Source organism: Ambystoma mexicanum, chromosome 10 (genome assembly GCF_040938575.1).
Source record: "Ambystoma mexicanum isolate Mex_15411 chromosome 10, UKY_AmexF1_1, whole genome shotgun sequence".
Taxonomy (NCBI): domain Eukaryota; kingdom Metazoa; phylum Chordata; class Amphibia; order Caudata; family Ambystomatidae; genus Ambystoma; species Ambystoma mexicanum.
The window spans coordinates 1,504,487,063-1,504,506,655 of NC_090932.1; the positions used below are offsets into that span (position 1 = coordinate 1,504,487,063).

The 19,593-nt window shown below is 50.1% G+C and overlaps 1 protein-coding gene across 3 annotated transcripts in view; it reads right to left on the reverse strand.

The window, feature by feature from the left end:
• MPHOSPH9 (M-phase phosphoprotein 9) overlaps positions 1-19,593 on the reverse strand; it is a 1,008,430-nt gene that overhangs the window by 21,488 nt on the left and 967,349 nt on the right. The gene's annotated exons all lie outside the window — the stretch shown is intronic.

Consider the following 19,593-nt stretch of genomic DNA (forward strand, 5'->3'; position numbering starts at 1 on the left):
GCGGGCCTGATGCATAGGCTCGAAGGAGGCCACCCATGAGCCTCATCAGAACCACGTTGAGTTCCCACGCCGGGGCAGGAGCCTGCACCGGCGGGAAAGATCGAAAAAGTCCTTTGAAAAACTCCTTGACGAGTATGTTGGACGAAAGCAAAAATGTTCCTGGGGATCTGGTGTACCGGGAGATAGCCGCCAGATATACCTTGATTGGAGGCATGCGCCAGACCAGCCTTTGCCAAGGATAGCAAGTATGGAAGGACCTGCAGAGCGGTGACCCTCAGAGGGGTAATCTTCTGCGACCAGCACCATGTAGCAAAATGCTTCCACTTATGTCCGTAGCACATCAAGGTCGACGATGCCCTAGCCTTGGTAAGACCCTCCCCGCAGTCTGCTGGAAACTCATAGCCTCCAAACTCTAAGGCTGCAGGAGCCAAGTCCTCAGGTTCAGCGATCCTGGGCCATGATTCTGGTGAGAAGATCCGGAACCACCGACAACTCGACTGGAGGTGACGCAGACAGGCTGAGACAGTCTGGATACCAAATCTGCCTCGGCCACGCCGGGGCCATGAGTATCATGTTGTATAAATCTAACTTGTAAAGCGCACGTTCATCATAGGCATATTGGTGCGAGGATGTGTTAAGGTAATAGGAGGAAAGGCTTTTACTCAAAAACTGGACTGAAATAATAGCTTTTTGAGGGACAAACTAAATAAGAGGTGACCCTCAATGCTTCTCAAGACGAAGGGTAGCTCATTACAAAGGGTGTTTGCGGCTATTGAAAAAGCACTGCCCCCAAGTCTCGCTCAGCGATATCTAGGGGTCACCAGACGGCGAGCCGAGCTGGATCTCAAATGTCTCTCAGGAATATAATGCACAAATTGCTTCTGAATGTAGTCTGGGCTCTGGGCATTCAAGCTAAGGTGAAAACTTGGCTCTCTTCGCAGTAAGAACTCAATTCATACCCAACATGTAATGTACTGTGTACTGCATTCTGCAACCGTGTCACGGACCACATTGTAACCCGGTCCTCTTGCTACCTTTCTGTACTTCGCATGTGCAAACTGTCTGTAACCTTTGTGTTCATCATGTCTATGCGCCCAGTTACCCTAGAGTTTGGCTGCGCTATACAAATAAACCACTAACTAACTAACTGCGCCTTGATGATAGTAGGCACGATGGACTATACACAGGGATTTAAAATTAATGTTTTTGAGAAGTTGAAGCCGGTGGATTAATCCACAAGGTTGAGCCAGGTAGAGCGCTTTACAATAGTCAATACGGCTGTTAATCAAAGAAGCAACGACCACCGGCCAAAGTGGGTCCGGAAGAAAAGGCAATATTTTGCGCAGGGTCCTCAAGGTAAAATGGCCAATTGTGCCTACTGCGCTCATCTGTGAAGCCATCGAAAGAGGAAGAAAATACCACACCCAGCTTTTTTACCTCCTTCACCTGCCGAGGAAAATCCCCTTAAGAAGAAGGCCAGTAAGAGGGAGAAAAGAAAATAAAGTCGGAGATAGCACCCACTACCATGATCTCAGTTGTGTCCCCGTTCAGCTTCAGCCAATTGTGGTCCATTCAGCTCCTCACAGCCTCCAGGCAACCGCATAGCGCCTCAGACGACCCACCCTGGTCAAGATCTAAACTGACTAGGATCGAGTGTCGCCGGCATAAGAGTAGCATCGGAAGCCACAGGAGCGGCTAAGAGCCAGAAATGGCTGCATGTAGATGTTAAAGAGAATCTGGGACAGGGCAGATCCTTGAGGGACACCACAGGAAAGTGAATGAACAAACGAAAGAAAAGAAGAAAGCAAAAAGAGATTGAGATCTATCTTCAAGAAAAGAAGCGGACCAAGATAGGACAGAACCTGACAAACCAGCTGCTGCCATACGAGATAGCAGGATGGCGTGGTCGATGGTATCAAATGCCACCGAGAGGTCGAGTAGAATCGTTGCTCCGACGCCACCTTGATCTGCAATCATAGTAAGGTCTTCCAGGACCGATACCAAAACACACTCTGTTCCCCAACCAGGTGGAAAACCAGATTGAAAAGGATCAAGGAAGGAAGTAGATTCAAAAAAAGAAGAGAGAAGAGGTGAGACCAGTGATTCTAAAAGCTTCTTAGAAAAAGAAAGAAGAGAAATGGGACGATAGTTAGATAAGACCAGTGTATCAAGAGAAGGCTTCTTCAAAAACGGAATCACTGTGGCCCGTTTCAGTGCAGGAGGTATAATACCATTCTGGCAAGAAATGATAAGTTACTCATCGTAGTGACTAACATAATCGTAGTCCATAGTCCCCTTTCCTCCATACTGTATGGGCGTCCCTTCCAAGAGACGGCGGACGGAACCTTTTTCACCAGAAAAAAACTTACACCAGTATTATTAGAGGGGAGGTTGGTGGGACGTATGAAGGAAAGGGGACTATGGACTAAGAGTACGTTAGTCACTTCGGTGAGTAACTTATAATTACTCTTACGTCCCGTCCCCTTTCCTCCATACTATATGGGCGATTACAACTGATTGTAGCCCCAGGGTGGAGAGGAGACCCTCCTTAAGCAAATAGGTTCCTGAGAACCGCCTGTCCGAAAGCCGCATCAGACCTAGAGCCGGCATCCAAACAGTAATGCTTGCAGAAAGACGAGGGAGAGTCCCAAGTGGCCGCCCTACTTATGACTTGCCTGGGGACATAGCGCTGGAATGCGATGGCCGTTGCCTTAGCCCTGACTGCGTGGGCATGTATGTTGGCCGGAAGTGGCTTGTGCTGGCCCTCGTACGCTTCTTTGATGGCAGAGACCATCCAGGGGGATATGGAGGCCTAAGAGGCCTGATAGCCTGGTCTTGAGCCTCCAAAAGTGACAAACAGGGCGTCCGACTTGCGGAAACCCTTGGTCCTGTCCAAGTAGAATTTAAGGGCACACCGGACATCCAGACAGTGCAGCACTGTTTGTGCTTCGTCCTTAGGATCGGGAAAAAACGTAGGAAGGACTAATTCCTGGGCAGAAAAGCTGGGTGCGTCCGCATGACTACCTTGTCCCTGTGAAAAGTGGTATATGGCTCAGAGGCGACCAGCGCCTGGATCTCGCTCACTCTACGAGCCGAGGTAAGGCCGACTAGTAAGGCCGTCTTGATGGTGACCATCCTGATGTCCACGGACCCCATTGGTTCGAATGATTTGTGTGCCAGTGCGCCCAAGACTATGTTGAGGTCCCACACCTGGTGCGGTCTCTTGACAGGCGGGTAGAGCCTAGCGAGACCCGCCAGATGTTTTTTGATGATAGGGTTGGAGGAGGAAAAAATGCCCTCCTCTGAGTTCCTGTAAGCCCCAATGGCTGCCAGGTATGTGCGGCAGGTATCCACCCGTACGCCTGAATGAGTGAGGTGCGCCGAAAAGGAGAGCACGTCCTCCAAAGTGCAAGCCAAGGGGTCAAGTCCCTTGGAGTCTGCCCAGTGGCAAAATCTAGTCCATTTGCTTTTGTACTGGGCCCTGGTAGCTTTGCTCCTGGCACCCTATATGATCTCCAGATTGACCTGTGAGAGGCTAAGGTGCCGAAGCGTTACCTGCTCAGGTACCACGCTGTGAGGGCTAATTTCCCTGGCGCAGAGTGGATGATTCTGCCCCCCCGCTGCGCCAGAAGATGTACTGGGCCCGTCGGAAGGTGTATCGGGGGCCCCTGCGAGAGGCTGAGTAGATCTGAAAGCCATGGCCTGGCCGGCCACCATGTAGCTGTCAGAATGATGAGGAGTCGGCGAGACTCCTTGATCTTGCAAGTTACCCTGGGGATCAGAGGAGTGGACGGAAAGGCATAGGCTTTCATGCCGGTCCACTGGAGGTAAAATGCGTCGGCCAGAGAGCCGGGGACCTGACCTTGGCAGGATGCGAACTGGGGACACTTCTTGTTGTGCCAGGTGGCAAAGAGATCACGTGGGGGTGACCCCACCTGTTGAAGATCTCCTGAATAACGAGGTTGTTTAGCTGCCACTCGTAATTGTCTGCTCCCAGCCTGCTGGGCTTGTCCGCTTCCAGGCTGGATTCGCCCGGGAGGTGGACTGCCCGGAGGTAAATGTCGTTTTCCGGGGCCCACTCCACATGTTGATCACCAGTCCTGCAAAGAGGAGGGGATCTGGTGCATCCCTGCTTGTTGACGTAGTACATGCTGGTCGAGTTGTCTGTCTGGATGAGGACAACCTTGCCCTTGAGAAGTGGTAGGAATGCCCCGAGTGCTAGCCAGATGGCGTTCAGCTCCAGCCAATTGATGTGGTATTCCTGCTCCTGTCGAGTCCAGGTGCCGTGGACCGAGAGGTCGTCCAGGGTGGCTCCCCAGCCCTCGAGTGAGGAGTCTGTGGTGATGGTGGCCTGCAGAGAGGGCGGCCGAAAGGGCTTGCCCGTCCATAGGTTGCAGTCCATGGACCACCAAGTTAGGTCTGGGTGGAATGATGGAGGGAAGTTGATCATCTCGGATTGAGAGCCCTGCTCCTGATTCCATGAGGCTGCAAAGTGCAGTTGAATCCATCTCATCCTTGGTCTCGTGTGCGGCACGGCTAACAGAACCGCCGCTAGTAGACCCAGGAGATGTTGGTACCACCATGCCGAGGTCACTTCTCTGCTGAGGAAGTGGGTGGTGGCCCTCTTGATGGCGGAGATCTTGTCCTCCGACGGGAAAACCCTCTCGGAGCACGTGTCCCAAATGAGTCCCAGGAATGTCAGTCTGCGTAGAGAGCAGCTGTGACTTCTTGAGGTTGAACGAAAAGCCCAGGTCGTGCAGTTTGTTCATAAGGGTATGGGAAGAGTGGTGAACCGCTTAGGAGATGTAGCCCTGACAAACCAGTCGTTGAGGTATGGGGAGAAGTGGAGCCCTTGCGCTCTGAGGAGGGCCGCTACAGCGTTCATGAGTCTGGTAAAGACCCTGGGGGCCGAGTTTAGGCCAAACGGAAGGATTTTGTATTGGAAAAGGGTCCCCCTGAACCGTAGGAAAGAACGATGGGGCTGCCAAATCAGAGAGGATCCAGGGGTCCGTGAAATTCTGGTGCCAGAAATGTGCATGGAGTGCAAGCCTGCCCCCCACCGGAGACACGTGGACCTGAAGGGGCGTGTCATGCCTTCTTTCCCTCAGAGGCTGAGGCTGAAGAGGTGGACTGGAAAAAGACCTTACTCCCCTTCCCCCCATCTTTTTGTTGTATGCGCCGGTTCAGAGACGGCGAGTGGTCCGGCTGCCTGGATCTGCGTTCCTGGAAGCCGCAGAACCCTCCATATGTACGACCCTTCTCTGAGCGCTGCTGAGATTGGGTGTAAGATTTGGCCGTGGTCTTTGTAAGAATGGACAAGGACTTTGCCGTTTGTGAGCTGCTGTTCTTTTTGTCCAGCTTTTCATCCGTAGAAGAGTGGAAGAGGTCCCCCCACCCCTCGAACAGTAGATCTAGAATGCGTTCTGGGACGTCCGGGTTGAATTTCGTCACCCAGAGCCAGGCTGTGTGCCTCATGTCCGTGGTAATGCAGATGGCACAGCCCGAGGTATCGATATACGCCACCGTGGATTCCATGAGGTCATGCGCCACAAGCTTGGCCTCCGCTAGCCCCGCCTTGAAGCGTGATTGGCATTGGGAGGGGAGTTCCGGGAGGAAGTCTGCAATTTCCCACCATAACCGTTGGTTGACGGCAGCCAGCATGCCATCTGTGTTGGCCTGACGCAGGTGCAAGGAGGCGTTGGAGTAGATCTTTGTTGCCGTAAGCCTCCGAGATCTTCTCCTCCTTGCCTAAGAGCGCCGCAGAGGAGGAGGCTGAGGACGACTGAGGCTTGGAGTAAAGTGACACCACAGCGATCGAGGAGTGTGGCTGAGGATGGGTCGAGAGCAAGAGTGTGTCCCCCTCCATCTGCCTGTACTTGGCGTCCAGGCGTCGGTGGACCGGCTGGACTGAGTGGGGTTTGATCCAACCCTTCTTGGCCTGGGAGACTACATCGGTTTGCAGTGGAATCCCTGTGTTGGCAGAGGGGTGTCTTGTGAGGACTTCTGCCAGAACCCCCTCTGTCGGCTGTTCGACCTCGGGCTGAGGGAGGCCTAGGTACTCAGTCAGGCCATCAAGACGTTCATGGAAGGCCCTGGCTGAGGATGGCGTGTCCGGATCCTCGTCCGTGTCCTGTGGATCAGGAGGATCTTGTTGAGGAGGAGGGGTAGATGGTGCCGGAGGCTGGGGTACAGAGACCGCAGCCGGAGGCTGAGGAGGCGGCGGAGGTGGCTGGGGAGCCGGAGGAATCAGCTGCACCGGGGTCAGCGAGCCTGTTGGAGGAGTCTATGGTGCCGCTAGCATGGCAGGGAGGACTTCCCGGACTGCGTCCTTGATGATAACCCCCATCTGAGGAGACCTCATGAGGCCGAGGAATTTTGTCGAAGAGCAGCTCCTCACTGGCAGGGGGTACTGACGGGTTAGCGGGGACTGATGGAGCTGCTGCGTACCCAGTCCGTATGGACGCATGGGAAAGTTGCCCTGCGCATATGAAGGGTAGCCTGTAGGCCACATACCTGGTTGTGAACAGTCCCACCTTGACACTCGTTCTTTGCCGAATTCGTGGAATGGCGTTGGGCGGGTGCTCCTGTCTGGCGCGGTGGCCATTTTGTCGAGGTGCCTGCCACGTACCTGCGACGTGTTGCCCAGCCCGCTGGGTCTGGCCTCGTGCAAAACTCTTGCGTGTGGATCACGAGGCCTACCCTGCTCCTCGGGTCTCGGCCCGGTAGGTGACACCCTCGACCCGGGGGTCGGTAGAGCTGCGTTTAGGCGTCCCCTCTGATGTATTGCCGGTGTTAGGGTCTAGCCCCTCGGCCATTGCGCCGATAAAAGGGCATAGCCCCTCAGGTGTAGGCCCGGTACAAGAACCTTCCGGTCCCTCGACACTGCGTCCGTGCACATGCCGGTGGAAGGACCTGGCCGGTCCCTCCCGTGCGGGAGAGTCCCTGGGAAGGAGTCTCCCTTGCGGGGTGCACTGGAAAATATCAGCCCTACCTTGGACCTGGGACGATGCTTCACAAAGTTCTTGAGATCCTCTGGAGGAGACTTCTGGAAGAGCTCACTTCACCTGGCTAGTCTGTTCTTCAGCGCCTTCAAGGACAGCGAATCACACGCCAGACAGGATTGCCAACCGTGGTCTGGGCCAAGGCAACGTAGGCAGAGGGCGTGGGGTTCTGAAGTTGGGAAGAGCCCATTGCAGGATGGACACCTGCTGAACCCTGTAGGTATGTGCTCGTCTGAGGAATGTTCTTATTTTAAGATTCCTTTGATTTCCCAGTTTCTAAAAGGGCTAACTAATGTGTTTCCACCGTCGCTTTTCCAGGTGCCGGGATGGGATTTGAATTTGGTTTTAAAGTTCCTAATGCGAGCTCCGTTTGAGCCCTTACATTCTTGTCCGCTGCGACTGTTGTCGTTCAAAACAGTGTTTTTAGTTGCGGTTACTTCCGCACACAGAGTGAGTGAGTTGCAGGCACTTTCCGCCAAGCCACCCTTTACTGTTTTCATGAGGACAGGGTTGTCCTGCGGGTGTGGCCGTCTTTTCTTCCGAAGGTTGTGTCGGAATTCCATTTGAGCCAGAAGGTGATTCTTCCAGCGTTTTACCATACTCCACATCCTGATAAGGAAGAGGAGAGGCTCCATAGGTTGGATCCTAGCAGAGCTTTGAGTTTCTATCTCTCACGGATGTCCCGGGTCAGAGTGGACGATCAGCTCTTTGTTGGTTATGCTGGAAGGCGCTTGGGTCAGGCTGTTTCCAAGCAGACCTTGTCCAGATGGATCATTTTGACGATCTCTGAGTGTTACCGTTTGGCGGGAAAGGACCCTCCAGTAGGCTTACAGGCTCACTCTACTAGGGGTGTGGCTGGCTCCACTGCTCTACAGAGGGGCGTTCCTATTCGCAATATTTGCGAAGCAGCCACATGGACCTCTGTCCATACTTTTGTGAGACACTTTTCCTTGGACTCCATCCATGGGCAGGATTTTGCCTTTGGTAAGGCAGTCCTTTATTCAGCCATTTGATTGGGCATTCTTAAATTCTAAATTCTTTTCCCACCTCCATAAGTTGGTACTGCTTTGGGAGTCTGTCATAGATGTGGAATACGTCGGAGGACACAATCCCCTCGAAGAACAAGTTACTTACCATATCTGGTAACGTTCTTTCGATGGGATGTTCCCCCGACGTATTCCACATCGCCCTCCCAGCCTGCCCCTCTACTGAATTTCCTATGCGATTGCAGCTTACATTTCCGCAAGGCTATCTGCAGTCATACTGGCAGGAGATTGGTGCCACACGTTCTGGGGAAAAACTACAACTGAGGCTACGGGCGCCGCACGTCCTATATATAACATCCGGTGACGCTGACCCGCGACAGAGGCTCTCGAGGGACAACGGATCGACGCCATTGACACAGGACGCCCTCTGCCGAAAATGTTCCAAAGCAGCACAGCTGTGGACATTACCTGTCATAGATGTGGAATACGTCGGAGGACACAATCCCCTCGAATTTAACAATGCAGCATTCAAGGTCTGTTTACAGTGTACAGTGGGCTCCGAACTAGGAAGTAATGAAGGCACGAAATCTAAAGGAAAAGTGGTATTGGGAGGGACAAGGTACAGTCGGTCCTCTCGAGATATAATCATCTTAACCTTTAGCCCCTCCTTAGCCCAGACGGGTTTAACTTAAGCACGGCAAGCCCTCTCCCACTTCGCACAACTGCTGCACTGTCTCGGGAGAACTAGTTTATGAAGGCACATGATATGAACGTAGCCAGCACCCTCGTTCTGCGTGTAGGCAGAGAGGAAGGACTAGATTCCTACAATGAATGACAGTAAGAAATAAACAGAGGACTTGTCGCACCGAGTTCGAGCCTGAGTCACTGGGAGGCCAGGCACCCGCCGCTGCCGAAAAACAGCGTACAAGGAAAGGAAATAAATATGCAACTAATATAAAGACAAATCACTAAAAGTAGTGTCATCTAGCATTGACCCTGTCTAAGTGTGTTGATGACTCGTAACAGGAGTGGGAACAGGGGAAACGCGTACAGAAACTGCCCGTCCCATAGGAAGGAGAACACGTACCCCAGGCTCTGCGACTGGTGGAATCTGCTGGTAAACTTCTGGCATTTGGAGTTCGCCGCTGTCGCAAACAGATCGATCTGGGTTCTGCCTCACTTGACGAACAAGGGGTCTACCTGATCCTGACGAAGCTCCCACTTGTGGCAGGAGAGCAGTTCTCTGCTGAGAGAGTCTGCAACGGTGTTCTTGACTCCTGCTAGAAGTCTGGCCTGCACATCTGGTGCAAAAACTGACTTTCTCAGCCACGCAAATCTGCGTAGCACAGTACTAGATGCCATGGACCTACTGATGCTGTCAGCAGTGTCCAAACCTGATTGGAGGCATTCCCCCCATAGCCTCCTTTCCATCCTTAACTATGGATAGGAAACCTTACCGTTCCTCACCATCAGAAATATGTTCAGTTGCCGCTGTCATACAGTCCCACAAAGTGTATGTAAATCTTGCAAGGGTGCAAGTTACATTTGTAGATTTCAATGCCATGCTACCCGAAGAAAAAATCTTACGGGACCATGCGTCAATTTCTTTTATCATCCCTGTCCGGGGGAATTGTAGGGTATGCTGCATTCCTAGTAGACGTGGCCGCCTGAACCACTAGACTTTCAGGTGATGAATGTTTCCTTAATATTCAGGGTCTGAAGAAGAGGGCCTGTATTTAGATGTGAATTTCTTATTAACTGCAGGAGCTGACTCAGGGTTTTCCCATGCAGTACTCACCTTCCTTTGCAAAGCTATGTGAAAAGGAAGTATGGGGTCTTGTTGAAGTCCCCCCGAAAGGATGTCCGTTATGTCATCCTCTTGGTAAGTAGGGGAATTTCTGTTCCATCCCATACATTCTGTTACCCTACTCATTAATCTCCTGTATCTTGCATCTGCATGATCAGCAGAGTCAGGTTTTTCAAACTCATACCCTGGAGATGTGTCCGGACCACTTGCTGTCTGTAGGCACTCATATAGGTCTGCCATTTTTGAATGAGGGTCAATCAACTCCTCAGAACTTCCCTTGTTCCAAACTTTACTCCAGCCGGCGAAACATCCTCATAAATAGAGGACATGGATTTGAAAAAATCCTGTCTATTTTCCGGATGAAAAATCTTCTCCAGTGGAATAGACTTTGCCTTCGACACAGAAGTCGATTTAATAATAGGAATTAACGAAGACACCGACAAAGGCATTGATGGCGTCGACGTTATCGGTAACGGCTTCGATACACTCGAAGGAGCCTTCGATATCGTCAAAGGAGTACTCGACTTAAGAGTCTTCGAGTGACCTGATGACACCTTGGACTCGGACGTCTTCGAAAGAGGCTTCGAGGAAGCCTGCGATGACCATTTTAATGGCGGATGAGTATCCAACGCCCTTTTGTCGAGTATTGCCTCTGGTTTTTGCACTGGTAGGCGTTTCTTGTGAAGTGTCGGGGAGGATTCCCTTGACGACGCCCTCGACGGTCTTTCATCGGATCTGTTTGTCTTAGATCTTCCCCTGTCTGAAAGATTTTTAACATTGAGGCTCTGAAGCCCTCCCACTTCTTAGGGGAATCATGTTTAGAAGGGCAGGTGATAACCTCTTCTGAAGACGTCGAAGAAGAGTAAGAGGGAGAACGGTGTCGCCTTTTCTTCGACTTTTTTGAAGAAGACGACTTCCTAGATATACTCCTCGACCTTGATTTCTTCGATTTGTGACGTCTTTCACTAGACTCAACCAAGCCTTTCTTCCTTCTCGAAGAAGACTTCGAGGACTTCCCCCCCTCCCCCACCGCCAGTTTACCTCTACGTTCCTTTATAGCTTTATTGGTCATCGCCTGACAGGAACCGCATTCATATATCCGATGGTTGGACCGAGGCACCAGAGGCAATTTTGATGGGGATCTGTTATCGACATCTTCTTCCAGCATTTCTGGAAGCCAGTTAGGCATGGAAGGGTTCGATGACGAAGACTTTTTCGAGAACAGAAGCGCCGTTTTCCTGATACGAAGAGAAAGCTATCGGAAAAATGGAACTAAAGCCAACGGGCACGGCTCAAGCCATTTATACTGCGGATTACGTCAACGCTCGACGGATACCGCCAAGGGATATCGACGCTGCAGACTCGATCAGAGCGCCCTCTGGTGGAGAATTCTTTTTTTCCGAAGCAGCAAAGGTGAAGGTGAGGATATATCTAAGATGAGGAATAAGTGGGAGGACACAACCCATTCAAATTAATGTTATTTAGTATTATGTACCCTATACTATAAGCATAATGCATTTTATATAGTCTGTAGATATTTAGACTAACAAATACCAGTTTGTATTGTGTGTCTAAAACTGGAAGCACTATCCACTTTATATATCTTGCAGATACTCAAACCTCTAATGTGGAAGGGGAGTTTGTACTTGAGGATTAAGAAACACTGTCCAGATGACTGTAAAGTTTTCAACACTCCATGAATACTATTTACATGTAGGTATGTCAAGCGATTAAGTCACACCTCAATTGGCGATGTTGAAAATCATTTGAATGGCTGCAGATGAAGTTTTATGAAATCAGAAATGAAATCTGGTGAATATGGCCCCACTTTCTTAAAAAATGTGCATTATAAAAAAATGTATTATGTTGAAACGCCAACTAATTATGGTGCAAAGGTATGCCTAATAGTAAAACCCAGGCTAAAATGGCCGACAATGACTTGAGGACAAACCATTCCTCTTTCTGTTTTTAATCGCATGATGCACCTGTATTTTAATCTGCACGGCTGTGAGGATTAGTTGTTGTGATCAAGCAGTAAGGTTGCTGCGAAACACGTTAACACTATGGGAGAGCAGCAATGTTTTGGCTTTTTATGCATTGCTATGATTTTTTCCACAATTGCAAAATAAAGGAAGTATGATGCTAATGGATCGGTGTCCTGACGGTTATTAAAAACGGCGATGAAGAGGGTTCCTTACTGACTAAAGTCTGTTGAACTTAACATCTCGAAGATGGTATTGTTTTCTCTCAAGTTCTGTGACTTGTTATATCGTGGAAAGCACCCGTGTAACTGGTATGTGGTGCCGCACATTAGAGCACCCGGAAGTCCGCAGATGTAATATGGACGTGGAGGATTAACGTCCAGAGAGTTCTTGCAAGGAGTGCTGTGTTTGTTTTTGAGAATGGTACTGTTGGCGAGAGTGTGGCTGCGTGTTGCGGTGTAGTCAACTGCAGGAGTAGAATCCATAGAAAGAACCTTACGGTAAGTAATTTCAACTTCAGTGTATTGTCTTTCTCCCACAGAAAGTTATAAAAATAGATTTTGGGGCACCTCCCTGCCAAAACGCACATCAGATCCCTGGGCAAAGTCTAGACTCTAGTGTCTAGTAAACGTGTGTATTGCGGACCATGTCGCAGCACAACAAATATCCCTAAACAGGGCTCCCCATCTGTAAGGCAGTTGATGCAGAGACCCCTCTAGTCGAGTGCGCCCTGATGTGGGGAGGCAGCTCCCTGCCTGCAGATTGATAGCACTCCGCAATGCACAGAATTATCGACCGGGATACCACGAACAGTTGATCTGATTTCCGAAATTCAGACGTCCTTGCGATGTAGAAACTCAGGGCCCTTTTGGGATCCAGTCGATGGAAATGCTCCTCATCTTTAGAAGGGTGTGGAGGTGGATAAAAGACCGGTGACAAATGAAACTCTGATACCACCTTCGGAAGAAATCACAGCCTTACTTTAAGCAAGACCTTCTCTCGAAAGAACTTCAAAAAGGGCAGTTTGCAGGAAAGGGCCACCAAAGGGTCACTAACCCACCTGGCGGATGTTATGGCAACTAAGAAAGTGGTCATCAAAGCGAGCAGCAGCAAAGAACAGGTATGCATGGGCTCAAACGGAACCGCCATTAATAAACTTAAAACCAGATTAAAATCCCAATCTTGCACAACAAAGGGAGTGGGTGGAAACTTAATCACAAGGCCTTTATGGAAATGAGCCATAACCGGGATCGTAAAATATGAACCTTGATCTGGTGACCTCTTAAACACAGACAAGGCCGCCAAATATCCTTTGACTGCAGTGACCTGAAGGCCTTCTGTGGCCAGTGTGAGAAACCAGAAGGTGTCTCACCCACTGGTCCCTGGGGATCTGTCATCCAGGTGGCCAGGATACAGCCATCGCTTTTGGATCCAGTTCCTGGGAGTGGACCAGTGCGCGAGGATCACCCGGGTGAGGGGTCTTCGGGGAGTGGGACACCAGGCGGTGAGAAGCGTTATCCCCTAATAACACCTTTAACCGGTCCTACCTGGTAGGATATTTAGGAACTCAAACCCCCCATATACAACACAAACCCTTTCTCATAGACAGTCCGCAATGAGAGAAAACAGACTAAACCCGAGCCGTATACCTGATGTGTCCCAATATAATGGTTAGGCAAGGTCAGGCAATTACTGACTATCACACACACCTGACTTCCATTACACTTGCCCACACGGACAAAAGGTGGAGCATGAGAGTACACTCTGAGCGAGGCAAAGCACACAAGGAAACAGCAGTTCTAAGATTGCAGTTTAACAAGAGGAGAAAGATGGCGATACAGAAGGGGATTGCAAGGAGGGAAGTTCCCTTGACCTTTTTCGACATGGAACTGTTACTTTAATGAAACCTCGAGAATAGAAAACATAACAACAGGAAATCCAGCTGTAGAATCCTATAGTGTGTGTCGGAAGTAGACAGGGCTATCCCGCATCGATAAGGCAAGGAGAATCGCCAGCTGCCGTGTTACTGTCCTTGGCTCCAACAACAAAGCAGAGTCAGTAAAATCAACACAGCCAGTGAGTTTGGAAACACCGATATAGGACCGGTCTGAGTTGAAGTCAAGCTTGCAAGCGGCAACATTATATGGTGAGCGCTGAAACAAACATTGTTTGAAACGCGTGTGATAACCAACTCGAGTGAAGTTGAACTGCAGATGAGTGATTGAACTTTGAAACCAAGCTACGATACCTTTGATCAAGTGGTCCGGCACCGCGTGTGTGCTCAATTGAAGGTCTTTGTAAGGTATCCAGCTGAGAGTTAACAAAAGTGAAAAATTGGCAAAGAATTGTGAATCGAAGCAGTCCTACGACGGTTCAAGCAAAATCCTGCACACAGTCGAAAGTCTTCGATATTGATAAAGAAAGTTTATGGCAAAGTATATAAAGTTGTTCCGAGACAGGCAGAGGAAGATAAATTAAAAGCTGTGGGTTAAAGCAAGTGCATGCTAATTGGTCCGAGCCCGGCAGAGGGAAATCCGGGGTGAACAGTGAATCACCCGAGAAATTGGATACGTGAAAATCCTAAATTGTTTAAAGTGGTTCTGAGCCCAGCAGGGGGGGATCCGAGGTGGATAGTAAAACACCTAAGAACATTGTGTATATGTGAAATACAAAAAGAAAGGAACTTTATTATTTGTTGTTGCATCAGGCCCTCTGAAAGACAGGACGTTGAATGGCAAAGAGACTTTGGCACAGAAGGCCATGATGTTGAAGTTTTGAACTGCACCCTCATGCTGGAGAAGCCAGAAACTGTGCTAAGCTTGAGTGTGCTGCCTTTTCCCGTGCTAAAAATGTGGGAAACGGAAGCCTACCGCTTGAATATCCAGATATAGGATTTCTTGAAAACTTTCTTTTACATAACATTGTTTCCCACACTATTTGTAATTAGAGGTAAAAATCGGCAATAGGTTTATTAGACACCACTGTGACTGCGTTATTATTTGATGGTCGTAGCTTGCTCCCATCTTTATATTTAGGATTAGACAGGAGTTTTTCAAACCCAACGGAAGTTCAATAAACACCCTTGTGGTCACTTGTGTCTGTCTTACTGTTGATACCATGCATTCCTTACACCAGTGCAGATGGAACTCCATCACTGCAGTGGTGGGACAAGAGATAGGGTCAATCTCGCATTCCCTACACTACGCCTCAAATCTCCTCCACCTTTAAGCATACAGGGATCTAGTAGATGGTCTGCGTGCAGCCAGCAACACCTCAAGTACCTCCTCGGAGAGGTCACAGTCATATCTCATCCTCTCAAGAGCCACGCATGTACGTTGAGGGGCTCTGGGTTTGGGTGAAGCACCCGACCTTCCAATTAGGTTAGGAGATCCAGTGCTGAGGCAACCGGAGAGGTGGACAGATGGTCAGATCCAGAAGACCAGAGTACCACGTCCTCATCACCCAGCCCAGGGCGATCAGGATCATGGATGCTCGAAACCTCTAGGGCCTCCTGAGAACCCAAGGAATTAGGACTTCAGAGGGAAGGCGTAGTGGAAAGGTAATGTCCAATCCACCAGAAACCCATCCCTTAGCGTGCCGTTTGCTGGGAATTCCCTCGAGCACAACTGTCTGCACTTCCTGCTGCACTCCATGGTAAACAGGTACACTGATGGGGCACCCCTGCGAGAGAAGACCTCCTCTAGGACCTCCTGGCACACTTCCCACTCATGTGAGACTGTGTTCTGCCTGCTCAGAGCATCTGCCAAACTGTTCTCTGTCCCCCCCAGATGAACTGCTGAGACTGTTCTACAATAAAATGAACCACAGCTGCCTCGCCTCTCTGCAGAGGGGGAGGGAGCGCACGCCACCCTTATTGTTCAGGTAGTGCATGGCCACTGTAATGTCCATCAGGATCAGGACATGCTTCCCCTCCAGAAACTGAGCAAACGCTCTCAGGGCTAGCCTGATGGCTTGCAACTCCAGACTGTTGATGTGCCTCCTGGCTTCCATTGCTGACCAAAGGGCGTTCATCTGCAAGTCCTCGCAGTGAGCGCCCCAAGCCTAAAGAGACGCATCTGTGACCACTTAGGCCTGAGGACATGAGGCCAGAAGGGTTCCCCCGCCATGAGATTGCTGCTGCTGGCCCACCAACCAAGGTAGTCGACCACTGACCTGGATACCCTTAGGGAATCCAAAGGGTTCAGAGGTACTGGGACTACTGGCCTCGTAGGGGCCATTGACAAGATCGCATGTGCAGCCTGGCCTCTGGCACTAGAAAGATACAGGAGGAGGCCATGAGGCCTAAAAGGCTGAGGAAAGAAGCTGCTGGTAAGGCGGTGTGGTTCCGGAACTTGTTCACCATCTGCGCAATGCTGTGGTCTCTCTCCTCAGGGGTTTGGGGGGGGGGACACCTTCCTCACCCGAGTGTCTAGGACTGCTACAATGAACGTGAGCATCTGGACTGGCATCACAAGTCTGGGAGAAGCCCAGCCTGTGGAGTAGTGAGCAGGTGTCCTCTAGGTGAGACAAAACCCTCTCCCCCCGACTTCCCCTGGATCAGCCAGTCGTCCAAGTACAGGAATACATGGACTCCGGATCTCCTACGGTGAGCCGCGGCTACTGCCATGAGCTTGGTGAAGACCCTTGGAGCGGAGGTCAACCCTAAGGGAAGCAGCTTTAACTGGTAGTGCTTGTCCCTATGAGGAACCTCAGGAACTTCCTGTGCTTTCGGTGTCCCAGCACATGGAAATAAGTGCCCTGCAGATCTATAGACACCAGCCAGTCCTACAATTAGAGAGCATTGAACATTTCTCTCAATGTCACCATCTTGAACTTGTCGTTTCTCAGGAACTTGTTCAAGGCCCTGAGGTCCAAAATGGGATGGAGTCCTCCTCCTTTCTTCGGCACTAGGAAATACAGGGAATACCAGCCCGATATTCTCTGTTCAGGCGGTCCCTCTTCCATAGCACTCTTCAACAACAGGGCTCTCAGTTCTTCCTGGAGCGCCTGTCCCAGTAGGCTTGGAGGTGGTGGGGGTATGCCTGGAGGTTTCCTTAATAAGGGCAGACAATAACCCCACTGCACGAGCTCCACGGGCCAGGCATCGGAGGTACTCTCCTGCCATTGAGGCTAGGGCTCTGAGAGGGGTCTACCAACCGGCACATTTTGGGAAGGGAATATCAAAGCGGCTTATAGGGCGGAGCCACCCCCGCCGCTGCTGGTCGGCCTCTGGAAGCCCCCTGCCCCTTCCGGGGCAAGAGAAACACGTCTGCCCTTGCTTAGCCTGCGGGAGTTGCGCTTTCCTACTGTAAGGCACATAGAGCCTGTAGCCCCTGTCCCTAGAGGCAAAGCTGAAGGCACGTTTGGCTGGCTGCGCAGCTAGTCTCAGTAACTTAGCAGCGATCTTTGACTCCTTAACTTTTTCCAGAGAGTCATCTGCCCTCAAAGGGCATGTCCAGCAGTTTGTTTTGGATATTAGGCGAAAAGCCTGAAGACCTCCTCAAAGCAATAGCTGATGCCATTGAACGGTCGACGCAGTCAGCCACGTCCAGGCTCGTTTGCAGCGATTGCATGGCCACCTCTTTCCCATCCTCCACCAGCCGTATGAAGCAGTCTTGCATTGCCCCCTCTGGGATATATTGCGCAGCATGTTCCACTGCCTTCCAGAGGCTGAAAGAGTACTTTGAGAAACCACTGTCCATGTTAGCAGTCTTCAGAGCCATGCCAACTGACGCGAAAACCTTTTTGGCCATGGCGTCAGTTTCCATCTTTCCATCTCTGTCTAGAGCAGAGGTCTTCAAACTGTGGGGCACGGAAGCATTCCCGGGGGAGCGGGAGAGGGTGCGAGACCCCAGGCTGAAATAAAATAATATTTAAAATGGGGGAAATGGGCAGGTGGCGGCTCACAGGGTCAGATTGGAGCATACAATCCTCTCCCCCTCTCACCCTGCTGTTATAATACCTGTAAAAACTGTAGAATATTCTGTATATAATGTATTGTATTATTGCTACGGCCTGTACGTATCTCTTGCATTTTGTGTAACTATGTAACTTATGCCTCGCATATCCTTACTGCTGCCCCCTCTTACCCTCGGGTCTGGTGCGCATTATAAATGAATAAAACAAACAAACAAACAAACTCTCTCGGGCACCAATGAAAAAGTGGCCCACAGTTGCAAATGGAAATGTATTCCTTTAGTGCCAGACTGTTTGAATAGTACGCAAGGGGTGTTTTTTGTTCAAATGTATGCAAATTGTGTGATATTTAAAGAATATTTATTCAGCAACAATGGTCAGAACTATTAGCTTCATAGTGAAGTAACTCATTAAACCACTGATACACAAATGCATCTCCCAGAGGCAAATGACCCAGCCCTCTTCTTCAAGCAAATGCTTTGCATTTCGTCCAAGGAGAACAAGTCTAGAAGAGGAACACCTCATCTTTGAAAGATCACTTAGAGTGTGTAATGAAGAGTGAAACTCCCATTCATGGCTGAGTTGAGAGAGTCTACTCAAACTGTCAGTGATATGGCCCCGAAGATATAGTCAATGGTCTATGGCCCACTCCCAAATCAGCACAGATTGCTTGAACAGTGAGGGAGACCTGGTGCCCCACCTGCGTGTTGATATATGCAGGTTGTGTTGTCCGTTTGAATAAGCACAGTCTTGCCCTACAGCAAAGGGAGGCATGCCATTAATGCTACCTGAATAATCCTGAGCTCCAGTATGTTGATGTGTTCCAGGTAGGACCACTGGCCTGAACCGAAAGATGATCCATGATCATGCCCCATCCGGGGAGCGAGCAATTTGTCATGATGACGGCTTTGTTAGGAGTGTCTGTAAATGATGTACCTGCTGCACCACCAGCGCACGTCTAAATGAAATGTTGTAGGAATGGTAATGAGGATTTCCTGCCTCCGATGCCAGAGTCTAGTGATCCGCAAAATGCAGCTGTATCTTCCACATTTTCAGGCTTTCAAAAGGGATTGCCAAGAAGTCCTGAACCCCAGAAGGTGTTGACACCGCCATACTGAGAGCCCCTTCTGCCTCAAAAATCGGATGATCTGCCTTGATATTCTTTATTTGGTCTTAAGTGAGAATCACTTTCCTCTTATTGTGTCCCAGTGCAGGTGATAAAATGAATGGATTGGCCCGGGAGAAACTGAGACTTCTCTTGAGAGACCAAATCTGAATAAGAGATCCAACAATGTGCCTACAGCAGTCCTCGCCCATTCAGCTGAGGTGGCCCGCAGAAGCCAGTCGTCGAGATATTCAGATGTCCATCCTTCATGTGGACATGAGCACTGACGACAGACATTAGCTCTATAAAGACTCTGGGGATTGTATTCTGCCCAAAGGGCAGTACTCTGTATTGAAAGTGTGCATCTCCCAGTGAAAACTGTACAAATCTTTTTTGAGCATGCCGTGTAGGGACATGCAGATAGGAGTCCTTTAGATCTACTATGCATAACGAGTCCCCTTGAGTCAGAGTGCAGCAGATGTGCGCAAGAGTCGTCAGCTTTAAAGCTTGTAATAGATTCCCTGGCCCTTCTGAACGCAAGTGGGCTTGGAGGGTGGGGGACATATTCCAGAGCCCTCATGTCCAAGAGTTTCTGTACTAGAGAAGTATTGTTGGACCAGCCTGTTCATGGAGGTGAAGGAAGGGGCAATGACTAGCCTGTAGCCCCTGGACGGCACTAATGGATCCTGTGAGATGATGCTCTATCCTGCCATACAATTCCAAATCCTGAGTGCATCATTTTGGTTTCTCTTTGCCATAGGCATACGTGGTGCTGGCAGGGCCATAGAACTGCTAC